Source organism: Pagrus major, chromosome 22 (genome assembly GCF_040436345.1).
Source record: "Pagrus major chromosome 22, Pma_NU_1.0".
NCBI lineage: Eukaryota > Metazoa > Chordata > Actinopteri > Spariformes > Sparidae > Pagrus > Pagrus major.
The window spans coordinates 9,349,087-9,371,705 of NC_133236.1; the positions used below are offsets into that span (position 1 = coordinate 9,349,087).

The 22,619-nt window shown below is 41.1% G+C and overlaps 1 protein-coding gene across 1 annotated transcript in view; it reads right to left on the bottom strand.

The window, feature by feature from the left end:
- The window catches only part of hivep2a (HIVEP zinc finger 2a), a 121,787-nt gene that overhangs the window by 42,421 nt on the left and 56,747 nt on the right, over positions 1-22,619 (bottom strand). The gene's annotated exons all lie outside the window — the stretch shown is intronic.

Genomic DNA, 22,619 nt, shown 5'->3' on the forward strand with positions numbered 1-22,619 from the left:
TCTGTGATCGTGGCGACCGAGTGTTTTAAGCCAAACCATGATGTTTTCTAACCCTAACCAAGTGGTTTTCTGGTTATCTGTGGTTTTGCATAAATGTACTTAGCTAACATTTATTCCGGCCATGGAAGTTATAGCAACAGGCGCCCAAATTAAACTGTTACCTTGAGTAAAATATCAGATTCCTCTGTGTTTGAACATTGTCAAACACATTTAGGATGTCACAACATAGGATACTTAGGATAATTTTAGTACAATACTCAAAAAGCAAAATATATAACAAAGGTCTTGTGGTTTTTTATGCAGAAAACATCTACACTTCCACAACAATTTGGCACACTCCATCTGTTGAAGAAGATCATGTGAGCAGATCAAAAGCTCCAGAAAAGCTAGTAAACGAACCTTCTGGTGACCTTATTTTGTCAACTCTTTAATTGTGTGGGTTTTTTTTAATTTATTTATTCACTCTTCTCAATATTTTGCTCAAGAAAGTGCATTAACTGTAGTGCAGCTGCTCTGACGGGACAACAACACACACACACTCTCTCTCTCTCTCTCTCTCTCCCTCTCTCTCTCTCTCTCTCTCACACACACACACACACACACACCCTGCGGTTTACATGGGGAACATGATGTGACACAGCACCAATTGAGGCTGTTAAAGAATTCCATGTTCCATGTTCTGTCTCCTGGCACTCGTTCACTCACACAGTATAGACACTGTACCTACACAGTTTTCTTTTCCCAAACAGCGGTTCCTCCACAGCTGGGCCTGTTTGACCAACATGTTTCCATTTAAGCAGAAAGAGATGGAGAAAAAGATGGAGAGAGGGAAGGAGAGAGAGAGAGAGAGGAGAGGGGAGGGGAAGGGGGTTGAGGAGGTGAGGAAGGGAAAAACAGGCGTCCTGTTGGTGTAAATTGCCAGTGGAAAAGAGAAGGCAGTCATATTTTCCACAGGGCTGTTGGGCCAGCCTTGAAACTATTACTGAGTTTGCCCCGTGTGTGTGTGTGTGTAAGTGTATGTGTGTGTGTGCGTGCATGTGTGTGCATGTGTGTGCATTTGTGCATGTAGCTTCATTACATTTTCCACAACAGTTTGCAAAAAACACCAGGAAGCGAGATGGACAGAGGAAGGGGTACACGGACTCGTTTTTGTGGATGGACGCTCTGATTTTACGACGTTCCGCGCGCTGGAAGGTTTTATAGTTTGTTAAAGGTTCTCCTGTGATCCAAAAAACAACCAATAAGCACCTTTAAAGTTCCTCAAAGAACTTATATAATGTCAGATATACTGCTGCCTGGCTGAGGCTGCTTCTTTATGGAAGACCTGGTGATCCATTTTCTAAATCTGACCTAAATTGAACATGTGAAAAAAACAATTCCAAGTTCCTTATTATTTGTCACCTGTAAATTGGGTGAAAACTTAAACAACTTTAGGCCCGTGAAAAAAACATGTTTGGTTTCCTTCATTTGTTCGATTTTTCCCTTTTCAATTTTTACAAAATCACATCCAGTATTGATTTCTATTACTTCTCAATATCATTGTATACACTACCTTTTCTATTTTAGTTTTACTTATCTTTCTTTTATTGTTATTCTCTTTGGCACTGATGTCAGCATTTACTCCTTTCCCACTTTTTTATGATCAGTTTATTGTGTTTATGTTTTTTATTGTTGTGTTAAAGATGCAAAGAAGTCAACAAGGGGCCAATTCTTACATATTGCACCGTCAATGCAATTTTGAGAGTTTCCTTCGGTATTTACAAAGTTTTATCTTGTCTTGGTTAGGTTTTGGCATGAGGGATTGGTGTTAGCCAATCAGAAGAACAAATGAAAGTCAAGTGAAAAAAAAAATCAATATTCCAGCGCACACCAGGATAATCACATTATAAACAACAAAGTAATGTAACTGTAATAAAATAGCGTCAGCCGTAACTTGGTGTGCGCTGGAATATTGATTTTTTTTTTATCCACTGTGGTCACCGGCTGCACCCAGAAGAGAACTTCTGTGCACGGGGTATCTTTCCTTTGTAGCAGGGGAAAGCATGGAAGAATGAAAAAAAAGGAACGTATAAAGATTACCCTGGTAAAGCTGTTCTGTTTCACCTGATCTTAAGTCATAAACACAGAAGAGAAAACAATTTAGAGTAGACTTAGAAAACGTGTCACCAGATTTCTTTTTCCTCCCCTCTCAGGGCTTCCGTACCCTGAAACAGGACTATGTTCTTGAGCCAGACTGCGACTTATACCTGCTGCACAAAATGAGATGACATTCATCAATAGCTGCAGCTGATGTTTATCTTCTTCGTCACATTAATTTTGATCCATGAGCTATTGGCTCCTAACATTTGACCGTTTGTTAGGCTGTGTAAGCACTGAAAGATTTAGCAGGCTGAAAGGCTTTTAAAGCAGATCATTTACATAAAAACATCACTTCAGGGAAAAGAAGGTTTGATTAAAGGTTGTTTTAAAAAGTTGGGATATGATTAAATGTGTATGTTAGTACTATCCTAACTTAGATAGTAGCTTTTTGTTTCCCTGGTACAGAATAAAAATCAAACTTTAAAAAAAAACAGCTTCCTTAAAGTTTTTACAGCTGATCCTCCTTCTCCTGATTCTCCTTTTTTAATTTTCCCCAAAATGCCGAAGCAACAGTTTTTCCAGAAGGTTGATGCCTCTTCAAAAATCTGAATAAAGGCTGAATTCAGGCCCTGTTAAGACCTTGAGTAAAGACTAGGGCAGTGTGTCAGAGGAGCTAACATTAAGAAACAGACATCTGCTTTATCAGATGTTTCATTTTTACTCCAAACATCTCTGAACTGACCTCCAGCCAAACCGCCACAATCTCTCCTCTTTCCTGGCTCGTATATAATTAGCCGCGATGCCTCCAGCTGTGGCCTCAGAAACGACTGTGACGCAAAACTGCAGAACCTCTGCACACAGCGGCCATTATTGGAGACGTGCATTCATCTCGAATTAGCATTGTGCACATAGTGGAAAGTGGAAGTTGTGTTTTATGCAACAAACCTTTAGAGACTGTGGTGTCGTTGAATGAATGATGCATCAACAGGGAGTGGGAGCTTCCAGCCCACAGCAGCTCTTTTAAAAGTTGAGTCAAATTCAGGACACAAGACTATTCCTGGTGTATCAGAGTGTTTACAGGCATGATGCTCACACTTATGTAAGCTGTTTTCTGTCATCGCTCTTCCCCACTCGCCTCCCCTCGTTCCTCTCCTCTCCCTGCCTTGTTTACTCATCTTTGTTCTCTTTCTGCCTCCTTTTCATTCATGTTTTCACCTACCCAGACCTTATTCTCCTCTCCGCTCCATCATTAAAAAAGCCTGCAGGCAGGTTTAGCCGCCCTGTTACGCTGACTTAGTTTTCCTCTCAGGAACCAAGTCTTCCTGGAGGCCATTTTTTCACAGCGTTGCGTCAGAAATCTGCAATCTGAGCCTTGCAACAACACCAATAATAGAACTACTCACACTATGTAGGGCGAGTAATTACCAAAACTTTCACTTACAGACTTCACAAACCAAACAGGAAACAATTAGAGCTTCTGTTACCCGTATTTATGGAGGGAGGGCTGACAGAGAATAGTCCAGTATAACCAGTTTTTGCTGCTGGGCAGTGGAAGCTGCCCATTATGGGGGGTAATAAAGCGTGTCTCCACTGTAGAACAAAAACCTAAAGAATAAGACTGTCACAGAGCAAATTATATATAAAAACACAGCCTGAGCATGTAGTTGAACTCAGAAACATGTAATCCTGTAAAAATTGCTTTGACTCAGAGGTGCAGCCAGTATTTAAGTTCACTGTGAGTCATTTTAAACATTTCATTCATTTATTCATGGCACAAATAGTTTGAGATTCAATTGATAACTATATTAAAACACGTGTGTGATCACAGTTTGAGGTTAACATTCCTACTCAGCTCCAGATTTATTTTGTTACCAGCCTGCAAATACACATGATGTTCAGGATTCTGCAGATTGAACGATGATGTCAAACTTGTCTACGCTGCTAGAAACTTTGAACAAGAGGAGTCATGGTGGAGAGGGGGAATTGGTCCAAAGTGGGGCTTCATTTCACAAAGAAAGACAACCACACGGCTCGTTGTAATGTTGATACAACGATAACTTTAAGTAAGGATGGAAACTTCAGAAATATGCTGAAACATCTTTCCATAGCCCTTTTCAGGCAGAGATTCTACAATAACGCCGCAAGGAAGGCTCGCCTTTGTTTGTTCACACTGAACTGAGCAGCTCCAGCATCACGCCGCTCCAGTGTGTCATTTAAGGGGCATGACAGTGTAACACACAATGTCGGTGTGTAGTGTGATGTATAGCCCTGCCAGCTTAGCCTTTTACACAGATGTCGATTTGCCACTTTTACGGCTCTACATTACTACATCTGCTGGGGCATCAGAGACAGAATGGACTGTCCCTCTATTCCCCCTCTGTAACTTTTATACAGACAGCGAGACGCAATAACCCTGCGATTTTCCCGCCTTGAAAAGGCAGCGTGACATGTATCATGGGCTTAAGTTCCAGCAATAACTTGTATTTGAGATTCTCCGCACAGCTTCCCAGTTGAGAAGCACGTCTGTTACGAAAGTAAATATCTTGTTATAATAACATTAGCCGCTCGTAGATTTGAATGAAAATGAAAACAACTGCTGTACAAATATTCTCTCACTTCATCAAGGACTGCTGCTACCACTGATGTAGCTCTCAGGCTACAGCCGGCTCGAGTGAAATAATGTTAAGCAGAATAATGGCACTCATACCCCTGCAAATTAAGCTACAAAATACAGTACATCGTCCGTGGTTATCACACATTCGTCTTTGCCAAATCAGTGTAATGATCGCTTTTTACACCGCCATGTGTTCAGTCAATGACAAGAAACACAACATTGAATAATGTCACAATGTAGCTAAAACGTTTAAGACTTGCTGTATGTTTTGTCATTTTGTGAAAGTGCTGATTGTGATGTGTTTTAAAACTTTCACTGCCACTAAAATGACTGATTCTCTCCATTATTCAAAATACATGTTTTGAACACCATTTTTTCAGGCGTCCTTGTGCCTCTAACCACTCAGCCCACATCACAAGTTTGACTCCAGCTCAGGGCCTTCATCTCATGTCATCCCTCTTCCCTCATTTACTCATCTCTCTGTTCTCTTCTCTTTTCAAATGAAGGCAAAAAAGCCAGAAAACTATTCTTCTAAGAAAAGTGTGAATTTTAACTTTGTGCGTTTCCACTGCTGCTCAGCATCAACTGAATCATAACCCTCCATTCTGATGCGAGCTCGCAGCATTTCCGGTAATGTGTCACACTGGCATCATGACAGAAAATAACTCTTGAAGTCATTATGCAGCATCAGAATCAACAGGAGACATTCTCCCCGCTCTTCAGACTTTCTTTTCACCTTAAAGCTGAGAGAAAGAGCCCGTCAGGTTTCTGTGTGTGTGAAAATTTCTCGGGTGATTAAAAAAAAATTAAAAGTAGTATACACATTCAGTCTTCAGTTCTGATTAGTAAATGAAAGTGAAAGAGAAGGAGCTGCACACGGATTTGAGCTTTCATAAGGAGACAGCAGCCATCGCTGTCTCTCGTACAGCTCAGGATGCAACTGCCAGCTTCCACTTGATGTTTACAGAAGAATACGACTCCAGAAGGACCAAATGATGGTTTGTTCGCTGCAAAATTGGCCGCCAGAGTAGAAAAACCTTCCCAGACTCTGAATGTATACCAACATTTGGCTGCTGGCGGATCCTGAGCCCGTTCGAAGCGTCCTGAATCTTTATTTATAAGCAGCAAAGTGTGTCTGTGTGCGTGTGTGTGTGTGCACTGCAGTTTATTCTTGACACAATGGGGGCGGGTGGTTGAATGACTACTGTCCCCAACACCCGTTACTCACACACACACACACACACACACACACACACACACGCACACACACGCACGCACACACACACACCAGTGCTGACTGTCCACCCACACACACAGCTAATCTCTGTCCCCTCACATCCGCAGAGCAGCAGGTAGGTAGGAGGTGTGTGGTCTGAGTGTGTGTATGTCTGTTTGTGTGTGTGTGTGTGTGTGTGTGTGTGTGTGTGTGTGTTAGGCAGGATGACTAACGTCTTATAGAATTAAAAAGCTTGAACTCTCAGCAGCACAGATGGCTCAGTGAGCAAACTAGACGAATAAGAAACACTCAATTCTCGCCCGAAATTCTTTCTGAATTTTTAATCACAAAAATACACAAGAAACATCAGATTGTTGCATGTGTGTGTGTGTGTGTGTGTAACCTGGTACTGTACACCTGCATATCAATAATGCTCCTGTTCCATTTCCTGCTGCAGTGTTTGCTGCTGATTTGCATCTCTCTTCCCTTCTCTCTCTTGCAAATTCCTTTTTTGTTTCAGCTTGAATTTGTTTTTTTGGCGTGACATGTAAAATACGTTCATGTCCCCAGAACATATAGATTTAGTCATGAAATTAAAAGAAAAAGACAAAAGAACCTGGCCAAAAGTATGCAGTCACCTGACAGTTATGTTAGTCCAACTCACAGGAAGTAGGCTGTGTGTGGCATGTTACCATTTTTAAGTCCTTGTCGCTTCATGAGACAACAACTTCACATGCTGAAGAGGCCTGCTTGGTTCTGTCAGTGAATGGTTATAGGACATTTGCTGCATGACTTTATTACAGTTTATGAGACTCTAGCAGTGTCTGTGGTTTTAACACACTGAGCTCCACTGGGCTCCTCCACAGTTAAAGAACAGGAAGGCTCCATCTCCAGGGCACTGACGATCGAGTTATATCTTCTACAGTTAAAGTTGTATCACATAGTCGATGTACATCTTTGACTTTTACTTATCTATCTTTTACACCACAGAAACTAACCCTAAACCAGAAACCTCAACTGCTAACATTATATCCTGGTGACTGGACTGAAAAAACAAGCTTGTTTCTAACCCTGACCAAGTGTTTTATGTGCCTAAACCTAACCAGACTGTAAGAACAGTGTTGTCGGAAAATTAAAATGTTTTACCACAGTTTACTTTATGCTTTTATCTTTTATGTCTGTGTACTGAAGATTATCTGTAGATATCACAAGTCTAAAAATATTTATTAATAATCAGACAGAGACAGAAGAAATCCCCCGTATGTCTAATGGATTGTTGCGTGTCCTTGTGTGCCAAGAGGAGAAAGGAGAGGAGCAAATGAAAAGTGTTTTTTTCTCCGGTTGGCCTTAGAATGGAAGTAATGAACACTAAACAATAGATATTCTTTCTATTATATTTCAAATTATGCACAATATGGATTCCTGTAAGTTTCACCAGCAAAAAGTATGCAGACAGGGCAGTCCACATACTTTTACCACACACTGTAGCTATTGTCTGTCCATTATCATCAGACGTATACAGTCTGTACACTTAAGTCTCCAATCAGCGTCTGAGTGAAACACACATGCCTTGAGTGTTGTGTGTGTGTTTCTAACAAGACCCTACACGCCGCCGGTACATGACACCCGAGTGCAGCTATATATCCCACACAGGGGGTCCTGAACCCGCGTCTCCGTGGAAACCGGACGAATGTTTACAGTCAATACAGTGACGAGCTGACCACACCAGGCGGGACAGGACTGGATTCAATGCTGCGGCTTATAGCATCTTATTCAGATCACATCGACTATTAAGGAAACTAAGGAAAGAGACTGAATGAGAAGGAGGGGCGAGTGGAAGAGAGAGAGAGAGAGAGAGAGAGAGAGAGAGAGAGAGAGAGAGAGAGAGAGAGGATCATGTGCAGAGGTCAGGTGCATTTCAGCTTCCAGGAAACAGAAAACAAAACAGTTCATTCAGATAGTTGCATCGATACGTGTTTTTACTTCGCCGGAGCTCAGACTGATTAAAGATTCATTCTTCCTGCTGCTGCAGACAGTAGGCAGACTGCTCTCCATTAACCTGCACTCACACTTGTTAAACATTAAGACAATGGAGTTTGTGTTTTTAGAAATAAAAAAAAAAGAAGTAGATCCTTCCGTTTGGCACAAAGGTCCAAAATCAGCACATCTGATCAAATTTGCTGAAAAAGGAAATACTCAAGTGAAGTAAAAGTACCTCGAATTATAATGTACTTAGTTACATTTTACTGCTGTCTATGATCCCAACGCACATGTTGAATTGTACTCCTACCTAAATACACCTGAATAAATGCTAATGCTACACCTAATGCTTAAGCTAGTGCTAATGCTAACACACACAAATACAGGTTCACTCCGAAACACACACACACACACACACATGTTCGCCCGCTGTGACACTGCTTCCATTTACTCCTGCCGGCTTTACTACTGTTTTGTCTCTCTCCCTGTCTGTGAGGACACACACAGACACACACAGACACACACACACACACACACACACACACACACACAGGGTGAGGAAACCATAGGAACAGATGAAGGCTCTGTCAGCAGCACCTGCTCCTCCTCCCATCATCCTCTCTGCCTTTGTCTCTCCTCCCTCACCTTCCTTTTCCCTTTTTTACTCTCCTCCTTCTCACCTCACCTCGTCTCCTCTCTCATCTCCTTCTTTCTTCACTCTTCTCTTTTCCTCTCAGTAACCCTTTCCTCCTCACTGACACTACCTATATTACATGGACCCTCATACGTCCTCATATTTCCAATCAGATCAAGCGGGGTGGTGTAATCCTTTAAATATCATGTCAAAGGAAAATAGTTGCGTCTGATAACCAAGTAAACACTGAATGTGATTGTTTCTCTCTCTGCTGGTCTCATAACAAAGTTCTCTAGTGTTGCTGGAGCTTTTTGACCTCTTTAGACTTTGACTTTAGGTGAAGTCGTGCCAGAAACCCTCCTCTGCTTTCACAATATATCCATGATATGCAGGAATGTACACTGCCAATATTTATTGTCGAGACTCAGATGGTTAAAAAAAACAGGAAAATAAATGAATAAAACTATTAAAAATGAGAGGAGTTGTTGAACAAACAAAAGCGAAAGAAAGAAAAGAATTGCAAAAAAAATGAACTAAATAAGTAAACTTCCACAGCATAAAGTAGCTTGGCTGCACTTGGGGAGCTGCCTCGGAGGTTGTTGGGTTTGTTTTTTGAACACTTTTGTCTTTATTTGCTAGTTTGCAGTCGAGTGTTTTGAAGCGTTTCTTCTCGAGGTTGACCTCCGATGTCCAGTGAGGGGAGCGATCACACGACCCGGCCTCTGCACCGGCGAACACAAAGAGCCAACATTCAGCAAAGTGTGTGTGAGAGAGACACACACACACAGAGAGAGAAAGAGAGAGGTTGTTGTATTAAGTCTTTGTTTTTCTCTCCACAATCTCTCTTTGTTTTAATGTCGATGTCTTTTTGACCTCTGCCACCTCTCTCTCTCTCCCTCTTGTTCTCTATGTCTCTCACCCAAATCTGGTCGCCCATTTTGGAACAGATTCCATCTTTCTCCCATTCTCACTATTTCATTCTCTGTCTCTGTATTTTCCTTGTCTCCCTCTGCCTTTCTGTTATTCCTTTCTTTGCCTCTTTCACCTTTCCACTTTTATAATTTCTCTCTCCCTCTCTTCTGTACCTATAATTTCCATCCCATTTTCACTTCTCTCTTCCCCTCCTTTCCCCGCTACTAATCATTCCTCACCTTTTTCCCCATTTAAAGTTACACTCTCCGTCGTCTGTAGTTTTAATTAATCACGCGACTCGTTAACGAACTCTCCCCCTCGACTGTTAATTAATCAGGTTTCTGCCTTAATGAACAGTCTAAACTCGTTAAACCTGTTTCGCTCTTAATTAGCCTGTTAGCTCCGGGGCCTAACGCTCCGACAAGACTATTAGGCACTACTACGCCTTAATGGCAGCCTCCGTGAGTGTGTGCGTGAGTGTGTGTGTTAAGATTACCTCACTCCCTAATGGGGCTGCTCAAATATTTATAGGGCAGGAAGCTGAATGGGAAGAATGATAGCGCTCAGGGAGACAGCAGACACTGAGGGAGTACATGAGAAGACTGATGCTGCCTTCAAGTGCTCCTCGTAAGCTCCAACTTCCGACCTAGGAAGTTGTAAAGATATGGAAAGCCCAAAGGGTCACAGCTCGCCTCGCTCCTCCTGCACAGTGAAGATGTCGCCCAGCGGCCGGACGTAAACGAGTGCGACAAATGTCTCTGAATTAACCTTGAGCATCATTAACGCCAATGTCACCTCACTGTTGCCTCTTGGACACACATTTTCATAACATTAGCATTTCATCTGCCCCCCCGAACACGAACACAAACTTTGCATGTCAGTGTCAAGATGACACAACTTTCTGCCATATTAATGATCATTAAGATGTGTGATGTGTTTGTCACTGCTGAAAAGCTCACAGTAACAACACTGTGTGAATGCTAAAGCACAGATGATGCTTATCACAACAATACACCTACGATGGTCCACGTCCATGCACGTGTGAACGCATTTGTCTTTTGCAAACAAACAATGCAATATGAAAAGAAATGCAGGTGATTCATACTTGTTTTGAAAGATATGCTGCCCTTAACTTAATCATAAGATGAAAACATGGCTTACAGAAACACATTTTAGTCAAGTGTCACCTACTGGGCTTTATTGACTATTCTTAAGGTGGGCTATAATAAGTTAATTTGTCCAAGGAAGTAGTGGTTGCAGTAGTATTCTAAGTGTTTAAGAAAATGTTGTTCTCTAACAGCTTGTTTTTGTAGTTTTGGCAATCTTTCCTAATGCTTATGAGAATGTTGTATTCACCACATGTAGGGCTGGGTCTTAAAATAATATCACAATATTTTAATATAATGTAAGGGTCTGGACTCCTCCAATCCTGGAAAACTGCTGTTTACAAGGTTTCGTATTGCACTATAGCTATGTCTTGTCTCTTTTATTGTCTAGTTTGAAAGTCAGTTTTGGCAGAAAAAGAACAAGATTATTAACAAATGTAGGTTAACATGTGCTTTTAGTTACCTGTTTATAGATATTGGTTACTACAAATCTTTTGAGTTGCAAACAGGTGTACAGGGCACTGCTGGGAAATAGCAGGTTCCCGCTTCGGACCCGATAAATGATGTGGTATCGGATCGGTGCACTGACTTGTGTACTCGAGCGGATCCAGCAATTTAGGTCTGAGGCATTTCTGATACTGATACTGGTTTATGAACAACCCTTCAAAAGAAAAGATCTTGGTTGTGAGAAACTTAAATTTTCCTTTACGAAATGAAGAAATGTAGAGCTGGGGCCGCTGAGAGTTCTTACTTCTCCTCTAATTATCATCCTGGAGACTCATTGTCACTGATGTAAAGTCTTATATCACTCAACACAGTGTAAAATACCACAACATTCAAAACTGGAGCAATCTAACGGGGACCGTTGAGTGATTTATGTTCTCATGGGGCAGCAGGGAAGTTGAGAAGTTTGCAAAACAAAAGTCTCAATAATCTGTTGCAGCAATTCATTTCAGATCTGAGTCTGGAGTCGTCGTTTCATCCTCCAGGCGAGTGAAAACCGTCTGCCAGCGGAGTGAGGTAATTCCACTTGTTTCCAATTCTGTTCACTTGTTTCAAGAATTCTCTGGCAACAAGTGTGAGGATCTTAAAAAAAAAGGAAGATGCAGGCAGATTGCTCCGCTCGTATCAGGAAAATGAAACACAGCGTGTGTAAACTGGCACACGACTCAAAGACTCTCACGTGGCACGGCACGGAAACAGACAAATGATCTCACCATCCATTCATGGATTTACCCTTTACTGTAGGACAAATGGGATTTTGAGACTCATAATTAGATTAAATGACATGTTGATGGTTATCTTTAGCAGCGCAGGATGCTGAATGACAGCCGACAAATGAGAGGGACGGAGGATGACGGCATGTGCGTGGCATCTCGTCGGGGGGGAAAGTTGGGGTGGTGACATCACGCCGTCAGACACACACCGACACACACTTGAGACGAGCATGAGGTCGAGGTGTTGTGTTACACTGATGAAAAGAGGAGGGGTGGAAGGATGGAGGGAGGAAAGGGTGAGAGAGAGGGAGAGAGAGCTGGATGCACTTTGGCTGTAAAAGAAAGAAAAAATAAAGGAGTGAACGAAAGAAGAAAAGGAAGAAAGACAAGGGAACGAGGTCAGAATGAACTCAGTGTTGAGGGACTGGGTGGAACCAGATGGGAAACACATGCTGTGAAACACACACACACACACACACACACACACACACACACAAACACACACACGTTCCAGTGAGCGTGGGTGGAGTCTGACGATGACCTCCTGACACCAGATGGAGATGGAGATGGAGATGGAGATGGAGATGGAGGGATGACACTCTTCCTCTCTCCTCCTTCGTTCTGTCATCCTGAAGCTAATACATCTGATGCAATCTCACAGCTAGTTTTACTTTACTTTGTCACCGTCAGCTGCATGGCATTCTGGGTATTTGAGTCCCTAAAGAGTTTGAAGGGAGCCCCAACAATCAGGAGCAGAGTGTGCTGTAACTCTGCAGGAATGCTGTGTTTAAGTCACATGGGAGAGGAGGCAACAAGGAGCGACCCAAAACAGTCTCTGCTTCAGAATGTGAACATCACAGAAAACACTGACAAACTCATTTTCAGACAATGAACACCAAAAATACTGACGAAACCAACTGCAGATTATAAATTCTCAAAAAAACTCATCTTTAGGTAAATACAACATTTGTAAGTGTTTGTGGTGACAAAAAACAGATATTTTAAGACAAACCATGAGGTTTTCGTAACCCTAACCAAGTGGTTTTTTGTGCCTAAACAGTGTTGTGCAAAGAGAGAAACAGAAAATTGGACCTAAAGAAATGTAATATTGCAACATATCCATGGTTTTGCAGAAACATATGTTGCCAACATTTATTCTGGTGATTAGGTTGGAGTTTGAATGGAAACAATGTCAATTCTACTTTAAGGTTAAAATACTACAAAACAAACTGCCTGACTGAGCTTCACAAAGTAAACATGACAGAAAATACTGCCAAATTATGAATATCACAAAGAAACACTGACAAACAGATCTTTAGATGTAAAATACAGTGGAAATAATGCCCCAAACTGTCTCGGATATACTACAAAAAATACTGCCAGTGGTTTCAGAATATGAATACTGTAGGAAATGTTACCAGAGGAGACATTACAGAAAATACTGCAAATTATACATATTATAAAAAAACTACTGCCAAACACATCTTTAGTTGGTAAAACTAATACAAAAGAAAACACTGCCGGTCAGCCCAAGGTTACAATTACTAGAAAAATACTGCAAACGCTTGTTTAAGATTATAAACAAGTACAGAGAATCCTGCTTATATCATCTTGATGTGTAAACGTTAAAAAACATTAGGGTGATGGAAGACATGACAAAAAATGGGGTTCACGTTAGCTTCCAGGTGCTAAATTAGGTGTTTCCTCAAAATCTTTCCAGATGTTTTTGGAAACGCTTACCTATAACCCCTGGAGCTAGTGTCAGTAACTCTTTTAAGGATTTCCAAAGGCAAATTTTACCCGAAGGAGGAGCCAGAAAAAGATTTATTGAACACCCTGACAAAATAAAATTGGTTCAAGGGCCAGAGCGCAGTCAGGCTGGTCGGAACAAACAACATTTAGAAGTTGGTGCATTTATGTGTTACACTTACAGGCCTGAGAAGCCAGAGGTGTAATCAGGTAAACTGAGTGAACACAGCTGTGTCAGACAGAAACGTCTCTCTTGCCTCATCCTCATGTTGCCCGCAGTGTTAACACGTCTCATTCAAGAGATTAAACTCAAACCTGTGGTTGAAATAACATCCTCTGTCATGCAGCATGCACGTGAACGTGTGTTTGAAGTGTGTCCAACAGTGTGTGTGTGTGTGTGTGTGTGTGTGTGTGTGTGTGTGTGTGTGTGTGTGTGTGTGTGAGATGACACTGCATGATGCCTCAGCTCCCTCGCATTCAAAGAAGCTGAAGCGTGAACAGCTGATTGTCTCCATGGCGATGAGGAGCCTGCTCTCGACACCTGTAGTCGTCATACCCCGGCGACGACGTCAACGTGTGTGTGGGTTCATTAAGCAACGTACATACTCACAGAATGGCACACACACACAACCAGACTGTGGATACATGAGGATGTATATCATTAATCAATGTCTGCCCCCGCACATGACTGAAATGACTGTTTTACATTGTAAAGACAACTACACCAAAAAGATGACTCAATTAAAACTTGAGAAAGACTCTCTGAACTAACATGATGCTGAAATAATCGACGAATCAGCAAAAAACACCTCAAAACAGCAGGAAAGGAGTTCATAATACTGGGTAATTCAGACAGTTTAGAGGTGATGGGTTTGCAGACAGCTGTCATCTAAAGCACTTTACAGTTCTGACACACTGCTACCACTGGTAGCAGGTGCTGGTCTGACCGTCAGGTGCAATTTGGGGTCTAAAGTCTTTCCCAAGGACGCTGTGACGTGGACAGGAGGGGGTGAGGATCGAACCGTAAACCCTGTAATGAGCCGATGACAGCTGCCACAGCTGAACTCTGAACGCTGGACAATAACAAGAGGTTTCCCTATGTTCTATCCAAACATCAAACCAGCATACGATTCTGGATATCACTGACAAGAAGTTGGGACATTTTCGATCTTGTTTGTGAGACAAAAACAAGATCATTTTAAAGAGATGTTTGGATATTTTTGAACCGGTTAGTAGTGACAAAATTAGATTTTTTGACGAGATTTCGGGACATTACCAAGCTGTGGTAGTCGCAACAATACCAGATATTTTTAACGTGACATTGGGACTTTTTCCAGTCGTGTTTGTCACAATGAAACTGGATGTGGGGACATTTTCTAGTTGTGTTAGTAGCAGCAAAAATGCATTTTTCTGACAAGATGTTGGGACATTTTCGAGCATTGTCATTGGCAACAAAACAGGATATTTTTGATGAGATGTTTGGACGTTTTCCAGGTGTGTTAGTGGCAAGAAAAGGGCATTTTCCTGACAAGATGAGACATTTTGGAACCGGGGTTTTTGGCAATGAAACTGGGTACTTTTGACAAGTTGTATGGACATTTTCCAGCTGTGTTAGTAGCGGCAAAATTGCATATTTTTGACAAAAAATTGGGACATCTTCAAATCATGTTTACGGCAACGAAACCAAATATTTTTGACGCAACGTTGGGACATTTTGAAGCTGTTAGTGGCATCAAAACAAGATACTGTTGATGAGACGTTTTCCAGCCGTGTTTGTGGCAACGGAACTGGATATTTTTGATGAGATGTTTGGATATTTTCCAGCTGTGTTAGTTGCAACAAAACTGCATATTTCTGACAAGACATTGGGACACTGCCAAGTCGTGTTAGTGGCAACAAAACCAGGTATTTTTGACGATCTGTTAGAACATATCTGAGCACTGTTAGATCTTTTCCTAACCAAACCAAGTGTTTTTTGTAAGCACAGCATTGTCATAACATGAAATTTAACCAAAAAAAAAATAAACATAGCCTGAAAATGTATCAGAAGGATGTTATCGACACTACCATCACATGTGGAGCGCTCCATGTGGTGAACGAATGGGAATGATTTGGGATTTTCCACACGTGCATCTGATGTGGTTCAATAAATATATTGAAAGAACCGACCGACAAACCACTAATCATGATGGTCGGGGACACTTCCAGCTGCTTCCTCCGACAGGTGTCATCAAGCCCGTTTGTACGTCATCGCATATAATTAGTTTTTTCCTAACTTTAACCCCGAGGATCCCTTTTATAACCTTCCGCAAACCTCTTACATGTGGCAGCAGCTTCACTAAACCATTAAGGGTATTTTTTTTCCATTGAGAAACCCTCAGCTGCTTTTCTTTCCACTTTTAATTCCAAACAAATGCACACACACAAACTGTTAGGGAACCAGTCTTTCTAGTTCTGCAGGGAGCAAATACCTCGACAGGTGTGGCCAGCTGTGACAGCACAGCACATCATGATCATTTTTACATGATTAAAAAGTTTTCTTCTGTCTCTATAAGTTTTGGAGTCAAACAGCTGACTCGTACTTTGTTTTAAGTGAGTCAGTGGTGGATTCTGGGAAAGGGTTGGGTAAGGATGACCAGGACTGATGGGAAATACATCAACACACACACATGCACACCCAACACACACACACGAGCTCCAGATTGTTATGTATTTTATTGCTTTGGCAACAAAATAGTGACAGTCGTGCCAATGATGGATGTTTGAATTTATTTGAGAAGAGAGAGCGGAGAGGAGAGGAGAGGAGAGAGACGCACAGAGATGAAACAACAAGACAAGGACAAATAGAAGCTTTAAAAAATAAAAATAACCGAAGATACTTAATTTTTAAAGTCCCAGATCTCAGATTTCAAAATAAAACCACATAAACTGGGAACCCGAGGACAGAGAGAAACCTTCCACAGCTGTTTAGTCTTTCACAATTGCTCTTCTATACATGTGAGGACTCCCAGCTGTAACCATCACAGCTACATACCTAACCTCCACCTTAACCCCGTCCTAAACCTAAACCTTGACCCGAAAACCAAATCTTAACCTAAAACCATTTTTGATGAGCTGGCAACCAGGAAACTGAAACTAGTCCTCCCAAAGACAGAAATACACCAGCACACACTCACATTTTCACGTGCTGTGCAGCTCAGTGAGAATAAATACCTTCAGATTTCACCATGACCTCATGGAAAATATGAAACATACACTCAAAAACTGAATTTTCTGCTCATGTGCAAACCCCAAACTAAAGAGATATTAGTGGTATAAACTATTACTATTAAACGTTGATGCAGAAACCATGCAGACGTCTACAGTTCAGACTCAATAATCACGACCCGGTAGCATGATTCTGGGTCAGCTGCAAGTTCAATTATTGTCATAGTTGGTGGTAAATCATGATGATACACAATAACTGAAAGTTGTATTTCTATTTATTTGCATCAGCATGTTGCATTTGCTGCAATGATTAGGTGACTAATTGATTGGTTGATCGAACAGTTTTATTAATTGACAAATCATTTTTTGGGTTTTTTTTTTTTAACATTTGCATTCGCTTTTCTTTGTCATTTATGACATGATGGAGAACCTTTGGGACTGCTTGCATCGCCAGAATAAATAGTTAGCTGAGTACGTTTCTGCAAAACCACAGATAAGTTCAAACTGAACGACTTTTTATTGCAGCTTTACGTTTGTTCAGGTTGAATTTTCTATTCCTCTCCTGTGCTTATGCTCTGGTTAGGTTTACGCAAAAAAAAGGACAACATCACGTTGGGCTCTCGAAAGGTGTAACAAGCAAATTAATCAAGGCCTGATCAAAGGATCATTAGTTGCAGCTCAACTTGTATCTTCTAATGAAATAATGTTCCTCAAGTCAGTAAAATAGTTTGAAAACTAACAACTCAGGGATTTTCCTCATCCCAAAATAGACGTGTCTTTAATAGTCCTGACCTGAAACGCTTGATTGTTCCTCAAGAAGAGCTCGGAACGATCCACAACACCAAAACACTTCAGGATCCAAAGCACTGACTCGACCAAACTGTGAGATTCTCCTTAAGAAAACTCCCTCATCTTTTCTACAGAATGAGGAAGTTGCTCAATTATTTAATCTCTGATTGGCCAACTGCTGCAGCCATGATCTCTGTTTTCTGTAAATCAGATGCATTATGATGAAGTGACACGCATAGTGTGCGACTGTGTGTGTGTGTGCGAGCATCACCACAATACTTGCTACTTCTGTTAAAGGTTAATCGTGTAACAAGGCCGCCGTGCAGCGCTGACCCTCGCCCATAATTCATTCCTCGTTGCTGCACACTCAGCAGAACGTTGAAGGTTACAGCTGATTCAATGAGGTGTTACAGTGAGAAATAGTCAAATTAAAACATCCCACGCTTGTCCGCAGTCTCCTTTGAGAAAAACAGCCAAGAAACTCGTCTCACCAGTTCAGAAACATGTAATTCTGCATCATTATGAAACAGGCAGGCACATGTAAGAAGAAACTAAACCAGCCTGATCGTGACGCCAAAACCTGAATCACTTGATGTCTTTCAAATGTTATAGTTATTATATTAGTAAAGTAATTAGAATCTGCTTTCCTCAAATGACCTCTAAATTCCCTCTAAATACAGTACTAGTAAATGTACTTGACCAAACCAGATAGTCATCAACACCTGTTACACCTGATTATAAGAGTCTTACAAATGTATGAAAAGTAAATATAAAAGCCACCATAAGGGAAAAGTCCAAGAAAGCCGTTCATAATGCTTTATGTTAAGGTCCCAGTTAGTTGTAAGGTAATAAGGCCCTTATAAGATGTTTATTAACTATACAAGTGTTATGAACAGCAGCATGCACATGTTTCTTGTCAAATAAATCATTTCCTGGACTATTTGTGATTTTTAAGCCTACACGTATCCATCTCCAAAAAGCACCTCTAACAAACTGAATCAGAGTCCAGGAAGCACTCCTACTCTGTCATTTATTAATAATTTCTTACTTTTATTGAGGGACAGTTCTCACCTCAGATATTAACAGAATTAACTGTTAATAAAGGATTAATAAATAATGATAAATGTATTTGTAATGCTGTTATAAACAATTTTAAGAATGTCATGAGGCTTCTATTTATGATCTTAAGCAGTTGTAAACTGTTAACACGTTTCTGACAAGTGCTTATAAAGGTCCTATAATCTAACAATAAACAATATGCTATTATTAACATTTATATAGTCTCATCAATGTTATTAGCGTCTTCTAAGGATTATATTATATATTATATTAGAGCCCTGTTACCTACTACATAACGTTTAATACAAGGGCCTTAATATAAAATGCTGCCAGCTGTTCCACATCACAGCCTCAGTGCTTCCTATAGATTCTCCACTGGAGGACTGAGCACCATTTTCCAAAAGGGTATTCATTGATTTTTTTGTTTTTCTGGCGGTCGTGCACAGCACTGAGATCTGATGACAGTAAAACGTTGGCCTACAGTATGACTCACATCATTTTTCAAAATCATCATATCAGTCATTGTCTCCTTGAGCCCTGCTCCATTCGTGATGTTTCTCTACTCGTGTCGAGGTAGAATTTAGACAGATTACATTCATGCAAAACAGGTTTTCTGGACACGATAAAATGTCTTTCAAACCAGCACTTCAGCTGCTCATATTTATATCTTTTAAAAAGTCTGTGAGCCTTCAAGAAAGTAGATTACATGTGTTGTTTTCTGTCATCTCAGACTCAGCAGAGAACAGAGCAGTTTTATAAAGTTGTTGTCATTGCTAACAAGTTTGCTCAGACCCTAATTGACAGCAGACGCTCGCTTGTTCTCCTTCCACAACAATCTGCTGTTTTTTATGAGTTAATATTTTCAATACTCGCTTGCTAGTTCAACGTTACCCTCCCAGCTGTTTGCCACCTGTTGGCTTTGCGTGCATTTCCTCATTCTGTCCGCATGCGAACATGTATTTCCATTTACGTTGTTGTCGTGCGTGGGGCTGTGAAAAACAAACTGGATTTATGCTCGTGATGATATCAGCGTGGCCGAATGCCTCTCTTGCTGCCTTTTGGAGGTTGTCAGGGGCGACTGGATCCTCGCTCGCTGTCAATAAACCGAGCGTGGGCGCGTTTACCCCTGAATTATTCTGCTGTTTGGCTCTGTCCAAATACTGTGGTGACCCGTAATTTGAGCTAGTTCAAACAGTTTGACATTCACGTCTATTCTGCACTCTGCACCACAAATTTGCACCAAACAAACACATTTTTCTGGCGAATCATTGAACTATTCAGACTATTGTTTGATTTAATGGTATGTTTCTGTATATTTAGTTTATTGTGAGTGAGTATTGTGTTGATGAAAGCCACATTTCCCACCGGGGAGAGTAAAAATCCTCGAAGCCTCGACCCCAAACGCTGCCTGTGTTGGAGCATGAACGTTTCCCAACTGGAGCAAGACAGCTGCAACAATATCAGCCTGGAGACGGGAGGGAGGGGAGGGGGTGAGAGAGTAAAGATGGCTATGAGAGTGAGCGAGGGGGAGAGAGAGGAGAGGTCAGCGAGGTTCTATTTTTATCTTCCCAGAGTCGTGTCTCGGCTTGAATGGAGGCAAAGAAGCACAGAAGAATTGTGTTGAAAGGCGCGCGCACGCAAATTATTTCATAACCTTGGCACACAGCAGGCTGCTGAGAGCCAGTGCATGTGTGTGTGTGTGTATGTGTGTGTGTGATCATGAAGCCATCATCACAGCCTCACTCTGACTTCCCCGGGGAGCTCGAGCTACATCTCCTCATTGCAACATTTCGTCTTGTACTGATTTGTTTTTTAATGATATCTTTTCGTATTTTGGCTCGAACTGCTTGTAATGTTTATATTACAGTGTGTATGTTTGTGTATGTTTGTGTGTGTGTGTGTGTGTGTGTATGTGTATGTGTTTGTGTGTGTGTGTGTGTGTGTGAGCATGTCAGGGCAGGTAACATATTCTTTCATAGCTTTCCAACAAAGTTTTTTTCAGTCCACCAACCACAATGTCTGCGTCAAACCAAAATCATCCCAGCTACTTTGACTGATGGTAATTTAGCTCACTGGAATGTGTTTGCATGTGTGTGCGTGTGTGTGTGTGCGTGTGTGTGTCTCACAGCTGACTTCTAGTTCCATTTCTGGTTGTGGTCACATTGAAATTCAGTCCTCTCCTGCTGTTGTGACTATTTAGATTCAAAGAATTCTCCTTTTTTTCTTTCTTTTTTTTACTGGTTCATGGATGCTGCAGTTTCCCTCCGAAAACAGCACAGAAACCAGTCAAACCAGTTCAGAAACAACTTTCATAAGAAGGAAAATACCCAAAATAACAGTGACACCAGTATAACCAGCACTACAAGAGTATAAAAAGGGGATATTTTCATATCTGTAACAACGTTAAACAGTCAAGAAACCAGTCAAATCAGTTATGAATCCAGCTGTAAATAACCACAGTAAAGCTAAACTGCCAGAGAAACACCAGTCAACTCTGAGCGGAAACAAAGTGGAAATACATAGAATGACAGAACAAGGGAAACCAATATAACCAGCTCTATAAACAGTATACAAACTGGGATAGTAAACTCCACAATACCAGCTGCTCTTTGACTCCACAGAAACTACTAGTCAGCCAGTTCAACAACACACTGCTGAGTAAAGACAGAAAAACACCACAGAAACCTGTCAAACCAGTTCAGCAACAGCTCTTTAGTAAAACACTGGATACAAGTCTCGGCCCAGTTCAACACCTGCAGCAACATGCTGGTCTGTACCACGTAATCAGGATTACATAATCAAACTACAAAAAAAAGTAACAATGGTCAGCCCAGGTTACATTTGAAAAAATGTGTAATTATAATTACATTATCAAGGGTAACTTGAATACATTTTTCATTACATCTTTTGAAACTTTCTCATGATAACCATAATGTGTTACTCATGAAAGGCATGACTGAGATGTAATGCCCTATTTTATTTACACTGAAAACTGGGGTTACATTTTTTGCAGAATATTATGTCACAGTGAAGTTGATCTTTGACCTTTTGGATATAAAATGCCATTTTAACATAATTTTATCCTATTAAACAATCGCAACATTTTCTTTTGTTAGAGATATGTGTTTGTGAGGTCACAGTGACCATGACCTTTGACCTCCGACCACTAAAATCTCAAATCAGTTCATCCTCAAGTCCAAGTGGATGAATTTGATGAGATTTTCTCACGGCTTCACGGCTGAAGGATCCAGGATCATCACAACTTACAACAATAACTCAGCAATCAAGGTCGTCTCACCAAACTTTCCCACAATCATGACATTTAAAACAGTCGTCCAAGTTAGCTTTTTCCTGAGCTTTCAACTGCATCACAACTGATGAAAGAACAAGAGATTTGGAAGAAAACTCTGTAAAAAGGTGGCAGGATGTCATACGTTCATCCTCAAATGACGACATTAAGAGTATTTAACTGGTCCGCTTGCTTTCTGAGTGTGTGTGAAACGGATCACAGTGTCGACACCATTCCTCTGATGTAAACACCCTCAAATTAAAGCTGGAAATCAGCACTTTGAGGTCACAGTTGTTTAATTTTAAAACCGACCTGCCAAACCAACAGAACACCTCCACTGAGCCTCTGATCCCACTGTACACAGACACTTATGGTGAAACTGTTTTGTTCTCTCGCACTGAAATCATCTCTGTTGTTGAAATACATATCATTTTCTCATTAAGGAACATTTCAGTTTCGAAATGCAACACCACTTTTTAAATTTGCTGAGTGGAAAATATCCCAGTGCTGAACAGAGACCATCTGAAGGTTGAGGATACATCCCTGAATCACCCTGAACATGAAGACTTTAGATCAAGAAATGATGTCTTCGATTTTTCCTGACACAAACACACTGCTCTGTTTCTCTCTGGTGTTTATAAACCTCACACACTTCATCACACACACACAATCCATGTTACACAAACAATGCCATGCTCTGTTGTACTTTCAGCTGCAAAACTTATCCTGAGTCTGGCAGGTGTGGTGACAGGTGCGGATCCTGGGCTT